At 46.4% G+C, this 14,293-nt stretch overlaps 2 non-coding genes across 2 annotated transcripts; both read right to left on the bottom strand.

Moving 5' to 3' along the window:
- Positions 1-4,443: 4,443 nt before the first annotated feature.
- LOC112449432 (U6 spliceosomal RNA) lies at positions 4,444-4,546 on the bottom strand. The gene has a single exon (XR_003038001.1). It is a non-coding gene; the product is annotated as a U6 spliceosomal RNA (small nuclear RNA).
- Positions 4,547-5,512: 966 nt separating this feature from the next.
- Positions 5,513-5,584, bottom strand: TRNAW-CCA (transfer RNA tryptophan (anticodon CCA)). Its single transcript has one exon. It is a non-coding gene; the product is annotated as a tRNA-Trp (tRNA).
- Positions 5,585-14,293: the final 8,709 nt, after the last annotated feature.

The following is a 14,293-nucleotide window of genomic DNA, read 5'->3' as shown; positions in this document are numbered from 1 at the left end:
ATCTCACTCCACCTCCAAAAGTTGTTCCCTACCTTCTCCCAGGACCCCGAGAATTAGTGACTGAACCAAGTCACTATGAAGTGCTGATAGTATAGGGTTTTTTCACATGGATCTTAGTTGCACCATGTGAGGTCTTGTTCCTGGACCAGGGATCGAACCCAGGCCCCCTGCATTGGAAGTAAGGAGTCTTAGCCGCTGGACCACCAGGGAAGTCCTCTAGTTTATAGGTTTTTAAGGAGGCAAGTTGGAGAAGGCAATGGCACCCCACTCCAGTACTCTTGCCTGGAAAATCCCATGGACTGAGGAGCCTGGTAGGCTGCAGTCCATGAGGTCGCTAAGAGTCGGACACAACTGAGCGACTTCACTTTCACTTTTCACTTTCATGCATTGGAGAAGGAAATGGCAGCCCACTCCAGTGTTCTTGCCTGGAGAATCCCAGGGACAGGGGAGCCTGGTGGGCCGCCGTCTATGGGGTTGCACAGAGTCGGACACAACTGAAGCGACTTAGCAGTAGTAGCAGCAAGAAGGCAAGTGGCAAGAGACCCGAGCCACAACCAGATGGATGACTAATGGGGCCCATGGGCTGGGGGATGTGGCTGTCAGAGAGCCCCAGAAATCACTGCCCAGGATGGCAGGGGAGGGGCTCAGGCCTCACCCCAAGAAGGGGCTGCTGGGAGTTTTCTGCCTGTGACCCCACTCATGACCCCACCTCCTATCACCCCCACCTCAAAAAGGCTGCACCCACAGAGCCATAAATTCCTATCATTAGACCATATCTCTACGGCTCAGGCTGTTTGCCAGGAGCCCTACAATTATTTTTTATCACTTAACAAGTTGTATAATTATTTTTATCACTTTTTTCTCACAGCAAGGCTACTTTTGCCTTCTTTCAGTTTGGAGTTGGGGGGAACCCGGCTCCCAGAGCGTTTCACAGCGTTTCCTGGCTTTGTCCAAAGCTCTAGAGCAGGTCAGGGTTTGAACTCACAGCTCCTCCAGGGGCTAAGTGGGGGCTTTTGTGAGGCCAGAGGCTTGGGAAGACTGGGGGTTGGAAACTGGGAGCCCTTGAGAGCCAGAGAAAGGCTTTAGGCTCAGCTACTTCCTGTGTGACCAGGGCAAGTCACTCAACCACCCTGTGCCCCAGTTTCTTCATTGGTTAAATGGGGAAGTGATAATAATACCCAACTCATAAGTCAGTAGACATAAGTGCTCAAACCGATGAGATTCTATTTAATCTTGACTTGGGACCTAGATTCCAAATTGAGACCCTGGCCTCCTAGATGACTTAGGCAAGTCCCTTGCCCTCCCTGAGTCTTAGACTCCTCATGTGTAAAATGGACATTATCTTGCCTGCCTCACTCTCTGCTCTCACACGTCCATCCATCGGCCTGACCTTCTTCAGGTCCTCAAGCCCCAACGCTCCCAGCCCCAGTTTTGCCCGGGTAATTCCATTATCATCCCAGGCATCCTTCCTTCTCTCCCTCCCTTCTCTTCTTTACTTATTCAATAAATATTTTTTGAAGACCTACTGTCTACCCAGATTGTGCTAAGTGGTAGAGAAGACAGGCAAAGTCCCTGTGCTCGTGACAGGAAGATAGAAATAAACTAAAAAGAGAGTCAAGGACCTCCCTGATGGTCCAGTGGTTAAGAATCCACCTGCCAATGCAGGAGACACGGGTTCCATCCCTGGTCCAGGAGGATTCCGTGCGCAGTAAGGGCAGTTAAGCCCGAGCACCACAACTCCTGAGCCTGAGCACTAGTGCCGGCAAGCTGCAGCTACTAAAGCCTGTGTGCCCCGAGCCTCCCTGTGTGCCCCGAGCCCGTGCTCCGCAACAAAGAGAGGCCACTGCAATGAGAAGCCGGCAGATTGCAACTAGAGAGGAGCCCCTGGTCACCACAACTAGAGAACCCCTCCAATTCAGCCAAAAATAAAAAATGTTAAAAGAGTCAAAGTAAAACAAAACCCAAGGCAGTTACACATGGTATTAAACACTTCATAAAGGAGAATTAGAGCACCGTAAGAGGAAGTAAATGGGAAAGGTCACTTTCCAGAGAGGCCTCCCAAAGGAGATACTTCTGCTTCAAATTAATAATCTTTGAATATGCACATGGTATAAAATTCAAGGAGTACACAGCATCACCCAGGATGGTTCTGCCTGCCATCTTCCTGTCCCCAGCTTTGCAGTCCTCCATGGAGAGGCCCCTGTGTTGCCCATTGCTTGGGGGTGGCTGACATTTGTGGTGACATCTGAATCGCAAGAACCAGTAGATAGGGACTTCCCTGGTGGCCCAGTGGTTAAGAATCCACCTTGCAATGCAGGGGACGCAGGTTCTATCCCTGGTCAGGGAACTAAGACCCCACAGGCTTTGCAGCCAAAAATCCAAAACATAGAGGAGAAGTGATGTTGTAACAAATTCCGTAAAGCCTTAAAAAATGGTCCACATCAAAAAGTCTCAAAAAAAAAAAAAAAAAGAAGAATCAGCAGACATTTGAAGAGGTAGGAGAAGAGATGTCCAAGCCGAGAAAACAGTGAGAGCAATGGCCCTGAAATGGACCTGCATTACTGGAGAGAGGGGAGCAGAGGAGATCGATGTGGGGCCTGGGAGCCGTGGAAGGAATTCGGATGTTACTCTCTGTGGCCTGGGTATAACTTTCGAGTTGGCTAAGATAGAAGTGAGCGTCGTCTTCTTTTTTATTAATTTTAAATAAATAAATTTCTTTTTAAAATTTATCTATTTATTTATTTGTGGCTGTGCCAGATCTTTCTTGGGTCTTCACTGCTGCATGTGGACTTTTAGTTGCAACAAGTGGGGGCTACTCTCTAGGTGCAGTTTGCGGGCTTCTCATTGCAGCGGCTTCTCTTGTGGCAGAGCATGGGCTCTAGGGTATATGAGCTGCAGTAGTGGCGGCACACAGGTTTAGGTACCCCACAACAGGTGGAATCTTCCCGCACCAAGGATCGAACCCACGTCCCCTGGGTTGGCAGGTGATTCCTTAACGGCTAGACCACCAGGGAACTCCAGAAGTAAGCATCTTCTGACTTGTGTTTCGTAGAAACACTCTGAGGAGAGCTGATTTAGGGGCCTGAGAGGGGCAGGGAGATGAGTGAGGTGGCGCCCATGGAGTTGGGGATGGTCAGGGCCAGGGCGGAGGGTGGAGGCCGAGAGGAGGGGTCCATCTGGGTTGTTTGGGAGGTCAGTGGAACCCAGCAAGGGTCCCAGTCATAGGCTCTGATGGTGTCTTGGCAGTGTTAGGAGTCCCGTCTTTGTGATTCTAAGGTTAACTTGCACACTTGTAACCTGGCACGGAGTGGGCACTTGGGACGTGTTTGCTGAAGAGATGACTAACGGAAAGAAAGGCCCTTTGTAAATGGAGACACGCCCTCTGAGAAATGGCTGCAGCCTCCCCTCCCCACTGCCTCCCTCCTTACGGACATTCCCCTCCCATCATCCCTGTCCTTGAATCACCTCCAGGCACATCCTGCTTCTGATAGGCAGGATTTTAGAAGCTCAACCTTCAGGTTCTCGTATTTTCTTAGCCACGAAACCCCTTTCCCATGGAAGCCTGATATGTAAATGAGATAGAAAGTTATTTTATAATTTCAAACACCCAAGAATCTGAGTAAAAGAAATGAAGAAAATCGACAGGATTCTCAGCAGTTATTGATATACAAATGATCCTTGAGAAAAATGGAGCTGTTTTATTGAATGCCATAATTTCAAATCAGGGCATTCCTGACAATGTGTTCTTTTTATATACCCAACAAAGAGCTCTCAGAGGCTTTCTGCAGGGAAACCCAGCCTCTGAAGTCAATTATTCCAGCATTTGGTTTCCTTTGTATTCAAGCACAATCCTGCTTCATCCATAGAAATATTTCCAAATGGTAAAAGTCTGTGTATGTGTATGTTTCAAAATTTTTATATAATTAAAGTATACAACATACATTTTTTAAAAATGCACCAAGCCTAAGCGTACAGCTCAGTAATACTCACAAAGAGAACACCACCATGTCCCTGGCACCCAGATGAAGACGGGGACCCTGGCCAGCCCCACAAGCCTTACTTGTGTCTCTTCCAGTCATTCACAGCTCACCTCTCTACAGAGTAACCATGATCTTGACCCTTAACACCCTAGGTTATTTTGGTCTCTTGAACTTTCACAGACATGAAATACAGGGCATATTCATTTGTATCTGGCTTGTGTTTGAGAGATTCATCTGTATTTTTTACAGCTGGAGTCTGTCTGTTCATTCTCATTGCTGTATAGTGTTCCATTGTATGAATATACCACAGTTTCAAAAAGCGATTTTTAAAATGTTTAAATGGTTTTTGCATATATTATTATTTTTTCTTTTTTTATTGGCATTTAATTGCTTTACAATGTTGTGTTTGTTTCTTCTGTATAACAAAGTGAGTCAGCTATATGTTACATATATCCCCTTCCCCAAATATGAAAGTTTCATGGATTTGCACGTCATCCTTGCACAGGGGTCGTGCTAATCTTCTCTGTCTTTTTCCAGTTTGGTGTATGTGCTGCTGAAGCAAGCACCAAATAGTGATTAAAAAAAACAAGACAAAAAAAAAAACAGGTCACTAGGGGTAGTGGGCAGGGACTGGGTCTGACCCACAGGTAAGTTTCGGTTTATGCACCTAGTGTTTCTGTTTTGTCTTCACTGTCTTGGCTGCTGTTAAAAATCAACGTCTGGCCTCTCTTAGAAGATCTGCTGTTTTTGGGCCCCCGATCTCAAGTGCCTGGAGCTGAATCCCGGCTGCCCCTTCTCAACAATGCTTTCTGTTCCCATTTTGCCACAGTCCCCACCACCCCCTATTGCACAGGCCCACCTTACCCACCAATATTGCCCACCTGGCCCTGTAAGCATTTTATTTTTTGTTAGTTACATATGACCTCTATTTTTAAAAACTTATTTTATTGAAGTATAGTTGACTTACAATGTTATGCTAATTTCTACTATACAGCAAAGTGATTCAGTTACACACATATGTATATACGTTCTTTTTCATATTCTTTTCCACTATGGTTTACTACAGGATATTGAATATAGTTCCCTGTGCTACTCAGTAGGACCTTGTTGTTTGGTCCTGTAAACATGTTAGTCTTCCACTCCAGCTTTAATTTAGCAGAAGTGGCCCCCAACATGCTTTATTCTGTGATCTACACTACAGGAAAATCTGATCATTCAAGTTAGAATATAAATTGTCTCCACTGGGTTAAAATTTGGAAGGTATATTTGAATGCTTAAAAAATTTAGGACTTCCCTGGCACTCAGCTGCTAAGACTACACTTCTACTGTAGGGGCACAGGTTCAATCCCTGGTCAGGGAACTAAGATCCCATAGGTCTCTTAGTGGTGCAGCCAAATATATATATATATATATATATAGTCGTGTCTGACTCTTTGCAACCCTGTGGTCTGTAGCCTACTAGGCTTCTCTGTCCATGGGATTCTCCAGGCAAGAATACTGGAGTGGGTTACCATTTCCTTCTCCAGGGGATCTTCCCAACCCAGGGATCAAACCTGGGTCTCCTGCATTGGAGGCAGACGCTTTAACCTTTGAGCCACCAGGGAAGTCCATACACACACACACACACACACACACACACACGTATATATATTATCATTATTACTATTTTAAAAAGTTTTAAAATATATTTCATGATTATTGTTATTATCATTATTTCATGCATGCATGCTGTTGCTTCAGTCGTGTCTGACTCTTTGCGACCCTATGGACCATTAGCCAGCCAGGCTGCCTCTGTCCATGGGATTATCCAGGCAAGAATATTGGAGCGGGTTGCCATGCCCTCCTCCAGGGGATCTTCCCGACCCAGGGATGAATCCACATCTCTAATGTCTCCTGGATTGGCAGGCAGATTCTTTACCACTAGTGCCACCTGGGAAACCCATTATCATTATTATTATTAATCAAAAGATCTTTTAAAATATACAGTTGACCCTTGAGCAACATGGATTTGAACTGCGTGGATCCACCTTTATGCAGATATTTTTCAATAGTAAATATTACAATACTGCACAATCCATGGTTGGTTGAATCCATGGGTGCAGAACTGCAGATACTGGAGAAACCACTACTATGGAGGAACCATTGTAAGGTGGGCTGATATAAGTTATACACAGATTTTTGACTGCACGGAGGATGGGTGCCTGTAACCCCAACTTTGTTCAGGGTCAACTGTATTCAAATGTATAGTAAAGGCCATAATTAAATATGATTCTGATGATTTGGAATCAAATCCTGGCTCTATTACTCAGGAGCTGTGTGACCTCAGGTAATTGTGGTACCTCTCTGTGCCACAGTACAAAGGGGGATACTAATATTTACCTCACTGGGTTCTTATGAAGATTAAATGAGCTAATACTTATAACAATGTTAGACAAGCATCTGACACATAATAAATATTCAACATATGTTAGGCTTTTATTATTTTTAAATTTTGTGGGCAGACCAATCATCTGACCTGCTAAGGTAACAAACCATCTCAGTTTGCCCAAGACTTGAGAGGGCTTTCAGGAATCAGGACTTGCACTGCTAAAACTGGAAAGTGAAAGTCGCTCAGTCATGGCTGACTCTTTGTGACCCCATGGACTGTATAGTCCATGGAATTCAAAAGTGGAAAAGTCCCGGGCAAAAAAGGATCAACTGGTCACCCTCGGTCTTCCTAACAGTGACCCTTCACTATAACATAACAGACTGGGGCTCTTACTTAAAAAAAAATAGCCATTTTATTTATTTATACTTATTTATTTGTGACTGCACTGGGTCTTCACTGTTGTGCGTGAGCTTTCTCTAGGGGCGAGCGGGGGCTACTCTTCTTTGCAGTGCTCAGGCTTCTCATCGCGATGGCTTCTCTTGTTACGGAGCACGTGGTCTCGAGAGCACAAGGGCTTCAGTAGTTATGGCACACGCGCTTAGTTGCTGCATAGCATGTGGAGGCTTCCCAGACCAGTGACGGAACCCATCTTCCCAGACCAGTGATGGAACCCGTTGGCAGGCGGACTCTTCACCACTGAACCACCAGGGAAGTCCCACCATTAACATTTGGGGCTGAATAATTCTCTGCTGGGGAGAGAAGCTGCCTTGTTCATTGTGGGATGTTTAGCAGCATCCCTGGCCTGCACCCACTTGATGCCAGCAGCACCCTCACAACCAATTATGACAACTGAAAATGTCTTCAGATGTTGCCAGATGTCTCCTGAGAAGCAAGATCTCCAGGTCGAGAACCACTGGCTCAACTGAGGCAAATTTAATGAATGGCGTGTTTACAGAGGTGTGGGCAGGCTAAGGGAAACCTCAGGGAGCAGTGACACACCCAGGGTCTAGAATATGGGGAACTGATCTCACCCCCAGACCTGCAGGAGTTTGAGAGGGAACAGTGTTACTGCTCCCGGAAGTAGCTGGAACTGTGAAAGTGAGGCTGTGGAAAAGTGCAGGCCCTGTCAAATGAGGGGCTACGTGGCGTAAATAGCCATGCTTCTTCCTCATCCTGCCTGTTAATCTCCCCTTGATGGCTCTCTTTGGCGGAATCCAGTGAGAAGTCAGGAGGCATGGGCACCTCCTGGTGCACAAAACAGAGCTGATGAGGGTGTGTGGAGGTGCTGGACGGACAGACAGGAACCATCACAGGGAGGCAGCAGCAGGCCTCAGACACTGGACATTTGAGTCTGGTCTTGTAAATTACGTAGGAGTTTTCCAGGTAGAGCAAATGGGGAAAGGGTATTTCACCCAGAGGGAACAGCATGTACAAAGGCATGGAGTTACAAAAGAGCCTGGCTCCCACTTCACTGTTTATTTAATCATGATTATTTGTTTGATTGATTGACTCTGTTCTAAAACACTCGAAAGGTACAAAGGCATAAAATTAAAAGTAGAGCTTCCTCCCACCCCTGACCCCAGCTGCCCTAACCTCCCAGAAGCCACCTTTCTCTCCAGGCTCCTCTCACTTCTAGAAATAGTCAGTGCAAATACTAGCTAGTAATGTATATGACATGTGTCACAAACTCCTAATTTGACTTAATTTCACTGATGTTTGTGGAGCCCCTGTGGTGTGCAGAGAAACAGGTGGAGAGCTCTGACCTTGAACCCCAAGCCCAGCCCTTCACAAAACACCATGCAGTTTTAGGCACATCACTCTCAGCTTCCCATATCCTCTTCCAAGAAAGGAGTGTCTCCAAGGGTTCTGCCAGCTCTGTGGGGTTTCCCTACAGTTGTGTAGTTCAACTGATGGTTTGTGAATTAAATGGAATTAAAGCTGAACCTGGTAGCTCAGACAGTAGAGAATCTGCCTGCAATGCAGGAGATCCAGGTTCAATCCCTAGGTTGGAAAGATCCCCCCTGGAGAAGGGAATGGCAAGCCACTTCAGTGTTCTTGCCTGGAGAATCCCATGGACAGAGGAGCCTGGGATCCATGGGTCCATGGGATCGCAAACAGTCGGACATGACTGAGGAACTAAAACTTTCACTTTTCAAAGCTGAACCACTAGCAAGAAGCAGATTGTAACAAAAGAGCCTTGGGTCTCTCTCAGGCCCTTGTATTGTCATTTTAGGGAGATGAATGAGGTTTCTGTCTCCAAAGACATGCTCTTGAATGAGCCAACAGAATCGTTGTCTAAGAAGAGAGTGCCTACAGTACTATAACCTTGAGCATGGGCTGACTTGGAAGCTGGTTGGCTCCAACCAACTGGGTGGCACTTAGCCTGGCTCTGAGCTGCCCAGGAAAGACTAGACCCTGCTGGGCTACCCCTAGCTGGTGTGTGAAGCTCTCAGGGGAGTTTAAGATCAAAAGGAGGAACTGGGAAGGCTATCAAGCTACAGTTATAGGGAGCCTGATGGCCAACTGGTATACCTGATGGTACGTGGAAGCAAGCAAAGAAGTCTGGGTACCATTTGCCCAGCCAGAAGCCCAGAAACCAGAGCAACCCAGGTCACCAGGAGCAGACGAGAACAGGGTTATTCCTTACCTCTGTTTTTCCTTTCTGATCTGTCTTGTCACCATAAAACTCGGTTCTTTTCTGACAATACCCGTATTTCCAGCACTTGGGGCAAAGTTGCCTACCACAGATGGACCACCTGCCTTGTTTTAGATGCTGACCACACACCAGCCTTCAGTTCCTGGCTACTATTCAAGAAGGTCTTGATGACCCCCACTTTGCAAACAAGAAAAACTGAGGCTCAGAAAGGAGAGATGCAGGGCATTGTGAGGTCAGGGATTGTAAATATATATAGTGATACCAACAGGCCTTTTGTGTTGGAGAGGTATGGAGTTTTGAGCACAGAGTCAGAGAACCTTAGAAGTCCAGGAGGGCTGGGTTCACAGGTTACCAGTACAGTCCACACCCGCATCTGATCACCACACCACGGATTAAGCGTCTCTCTAGGGTCCATTTCCCATGCATTCAGGCCTCTTCTTCTCTCACCTCGCATCTTGTTCCAGCCTCCTCCCTGGTCTCTCTTCTTTTCAAAACTACAAGCAGCAGCCAGAGGCATTTTTCTAAACTCTAAGCAGACTGTGTCCCTCTTTCTCTTAAAACCCTTCATTGGCTCCCCTTTGCCCTCAGGATAAAGTTCAAATTCCTTGACATGGTTTACTAAATCATCTGTCTCTTGCCACTCTGCCTCTCCCCAACACCCGCACCCCCAGCTCTGCACCAACTCGGACAAACCTCGGTTTAATTGACCAGATACGCCACATGCTCTCTCCCTCCCTCCCTAACCCCTGGACCTTTGCACTTGCTGTTCCACTCACTTGGAACACAGTGCACTCTAGCACTCCCTTTCCCTGGTTGAATGTTCTCTCTCTTTTCCTAGCTCCTCTGGGAAGTTATTTCTGCTCACACCCCTCCCAAGGAGGCTGGGTTGGTGCCTCCTTCCAATCCACAGTTGGAACGTCCACCCCCACCCACAGTTCTCGCCTACCTGTATGACAATTCACTGTGGGTCATACATGCCTATGTGCTTGCCTGTGTCCCCTTGCCTCCCCCAAGAGGGAGGGCAGGAACAGGGATTGTCTTTTCTCTGCCACGCCCCTAGCTCCTGACATTGTGCCTGGAAAAGAAGAGTTTCTGAACAAAAATATGTGTTGATGTTGTTGTTCTGTTCTTAGTCATATCCAGCTCTTTGTGACCCCAGGGACTGAAGCATGCCAGGCTTCCCTGTCCTTCACTATCTTCTGGAGTCTTCTTAAACTCATGTTCAGTGAGTCAGTGATGCCATCTAACCATCTCAGGAGGTGACTGAGGATGAGAGGATGAGATGTATTGATAGATGATTCATAGTATGTCAGAATCAGAGAATCACTGAGTCTTAGAATCATGGACTTGGTGAGACAGAAACCTAAAATCTCAGAGTCATATAATCACAGAATATTAAAAACACACAAACTGGGAATTCAAGAAGCTTAGCATCTCAGTATTGGAAGAATTCTTGCATAGGCACCTTGTCCAAGGACTATTAGTGAATTTGGAAAGTCTTAATTGTGCCCTTCTATATTATTGAGTTTACATTTTTACATATGTTTATATAATATTATACTTATACCTTTTAAATATTTATGTAAATGTGTTCTATAATATTTATTAAACACCTAGTTTTTTATTATTCAATACTTACTGAGCCAATCATCGTGCTGGGCAACTTTTTTTTTTTTTAATCTATGGTTGTATAATAAATTATCCTAGTTTGAAACAGCAAACATTTTTGACATCACAATTTTTGTATGATAGGGCTTCAGGAGTGGCTTACCTCGATGGTATGGGTATTTCATGAGGTTGCAATCAAATTGGCAGCCAGGGCTTGACCATGGCTGGAAGATCCACTTCTGAGATGGTGCCCTCACATGGCTGGCAGCTGACAGGGGGCCTCAGCTCCTCTCCATGTGGACCCCACCACAGGGCTGCTTGAGGTTCCTTACAACGTGGCTGCTGGCTTCCTCAGAGCATGTAATCCAAGATGGCAAAATGAAAACCACCACGTCTTTTATAACCTCGCCTTCAAAGTCACACTTTTAAATTTCCACAATATCCTAGTGATTACACAGGACAGTCCTATTCGGTCTGGGAGAGAACAACACAGCAGTGTGCGTACCAGGAAGCGGGGCTCATTGGGGGCCATCTTGGAGACTGGCTTCCACAGCAGTGTTGAACAAGACTGACAGCAGACTAGAGTTGACAGTTTGGGCAGAAAGAATAGAGGAAGACAGATCGTTATACGAAGGAATAATTTCAGATAGTGGTAAGCACAATGACAAAAATCAAACAAGATGATAAGTTAGAGCAAGGGTCAGCAAACTATGATCACTGGCCCAATCTGACCTGCTGCCGACTTTTGTCAATAAAGTTTTATTGGAACTCAGCCATGCCCATTCACCTTCATACTGTTTATGGCTGCCTTCATTCTGTAACAGCAGATTTAAGTAGTTGCAACTGAGACCATCTAGCCTGCAATGCTTCATCTATTTAGCTAACTTGGTCAGAGAAGGCCACTCCAAAGGCAACATTTGAGCAGAGACCTGAATGGTTAAAAGGAACTGGCCAGGAGGAGAGCTGAAAGAATGTTCCAGAAAAATGGAACATCAGGGTAAAGGCTGTGAAGCTGTGAGATGAGAACAGTTTTGGTGTTTTGAGGAACAAAGGGGAGGCCAAGGGGTTGGAACAGAGTGAACAAGGGGCAGGGTGATAAGCGAGGATCTCAGATAAACAGTCAGGAGCCACTTTATGTAGAATGTTGGGGCCCTAGTGAGGAGGTTGGATTTTGTTCTAGGAATAATGGGAAGCCATTGGAGGCTTTTAAGAGGGAGAGGTTGGATCTGATGTGAAAGGGAAAGATGACAAGTATAATTTGGCCCCATCCTCTGAATAAGACAGTGCCTCTACTGCTCCTGTAAGCGCAGCTGTCCCAGAACTTGTGGGTCTTAGAAGATCCAGGTAAAGACCTTCAGTGTATTTTACTAACTACATGCTCAGGGCTCAGGAATCACTCTGGCCAGAAAGTCCTCTCCCTTGACCTGCTTGGAGTCTCTGATCTCTCATCCCAGCTTGCCTCTTCTGGATCTAGGACATCTGTGAAATTGGAAAGGCCATTCAGTTTTGAGTCCTGGATTCCAGACTTTTCCTGACACTGACTTACCTGTGACCATGAGAGAATCAGGAAAACCCTCCGGACCTCAGTTTTCTCTTCTGTAAAATAAGTGAGAGTCCGGTCTGCTTGGGGCAAGACAGGTGATTAAGGGTGGGGTTGTGCTGGACACATGCACCATAGTTCTAGGCCGAGCCCAAAGGACATGTATTGGCCCAGAATGGGGTGGGCTTGATCAGGCTGAGGTTGCTGACTTGGGTGATGGGTAAAAAAGGCCATTGGTCCATTGGGCAAAAGGCTTCTGGCAAGCCCTTTCCTGATTAAATTTTGAACAACAGGGAAGCTTGCTGCCTCCCAGATCCCCTTAGGGATGGCAGACTTTGCCTGGGGGCGAGACTGTGGATAGAGATGGGAAATCAGTGTCCATGTACAAGTCAGCTTTGGATATTAGACAGAGCACAGGATCTGTTTATCAGAGAGCCCCCCTCCCCCCTTATTTAACCCATGCCCTCTTTTATCCCCAGCTTTCTCACCTGTGAAATGGGTAGAATCCAACCTAAGATGTTTTACGGTTGTAAGAGGCCCTAGCATTTTGTGTACTATTATGAACCGGAGAAGGCAATGGCACCCCACTCCGGTACTCTTGCCTGGAAAATCCCATGGATGGAGGAGCCTGGAAGGCTGCAGTCCATGGGGTCGCTAGGGGTCGGACACGACTGAGCGACTTCACTTTCAATTTTCACTTTCATGCATTGGAGGAGGAAATGGCAACCCACTCCAGTGTTCATGCCTGGAGAATCCCAGGGACGGGGGAGCCTGGTGGGCTGCCGTCTATGGGGTCACACAGAGTCGAACACGACTGAAGTGACTTAGCAGCAGCATGAAAGAAAACACACTGACAAGTAAGTTATGACATAATGCTTTCTCATCACTTAGAATTTTTATTTTATTTTTATTAAAGAGCTCTGAGACTTATTTAGATGTTATCTTTAAAAGCATACAACACCCTTGCACATAGATATAAAGGAGAATCTAAGTGAAATAAATTAGTTAAGAACTCCTAAAACTTCTTTCCAGTCAGCATCCAGCTCACCTAGATAACTTTTCAGCACAACACCTTCCTTGTCCATATTTTTTCCTGTATTACTGTTGAAAGATTTGATCACCCACCACTCCTTGAAAGAAGGCTCCACTACGGTCTTCAGGACCTTCTTCCAACCTGTTTAGTCCAATTCTGCAGGTTTGACCCTGGGGCTTTCTTGCTCTTATTGGAAGATGTCAATGGAAGGTTTTCAGGAAGCAACCAGGACTCAAACGGTCCTTAAATCAGTGGTTTGTGAGGAATACACAGAGGGGGCAGTGGGTCAGTCAGGCCACCAGAAATGATGACCAGAACCAACCAGGTATGACTGCCACCTGATTTGACCAGCGGTGAAGTCAGATATGATTGATTTAAAGACATATCCTAACCTCAGAGACGTCATGGGGAAAAAAAAGATGCATTGAAGAATTAAAAAAAAAAAATCACAGCCACTGCTGCCTGTTGGGTTTCTGCAAGGATGAAGGGTGGAAAGCATGGGACCAGCTCTGCAGAAGCCATCCCTGGGCAGCTCTCAACTGTCCCCTGACTCTCCTGCCTGGGGCATCGCCCTAGCACGGCTGCTCAGGTTTATGGCGACAATCGCTGCTGCCGCCAGACGTGATCTCAAAGCCATAAAGGCCTTTTACAGTTTCACTCTCCCCTGAGATAAGCTCAGGGAGCCCTTCTCAAGGCCGGGGAGCAATTTCAGAGCCACAGGGGGAGGGGCCAGTGTTGCACAAGTCGGGGAAACGGAACAGGTTTTATGGCCCCGACTTCTCTAAAAACACTGTGTTCTCATATCCTCAGTTTGAACTTGCTGGTGACACCTCAGCACCTGGAGCACAGTGACATTCATTCATTCGTTCATTCACGTGTTCATTCATTCATTCGACAAACAGAGGAGAGAGTGCAAGGCACACCGCTGTGACGGTCTGTGTGGACCCAGGGCAAGTCACTTACTCTCATCTGTAAATCAAGTACGGTTCACTGAACCTGCCTGTTAAGCCAGCCACGTGAGACAGGGAGTAAGGCAGCACCCTCAGCACGCAGTAGGCCCGCAACCAACATTGCCTGAATTGCTTTCCCTCTCCATCGACATCTGTCT

Source organism: Bos taurus, chromosome 13 (genome assembly GCF_002263795.3).
Source record: "Bos taurus isolate L1 Dominette 01449 registration number 42190680 breed Hereford chromosome 13, ARS-UCD2.0, whole genome shotgun sequence".
Taxonomy (NCBI): domain Eukaryota; kingdom Metazoa; phylum Chordata; class Mammalia; order Artiodactyla; family Bovidae; genus Bos; species Bos taurus.
Note: the sequence above shows the minus strand (reverse complement) of the source record. Positions and strands in the feature narration are given on the sequence as shown.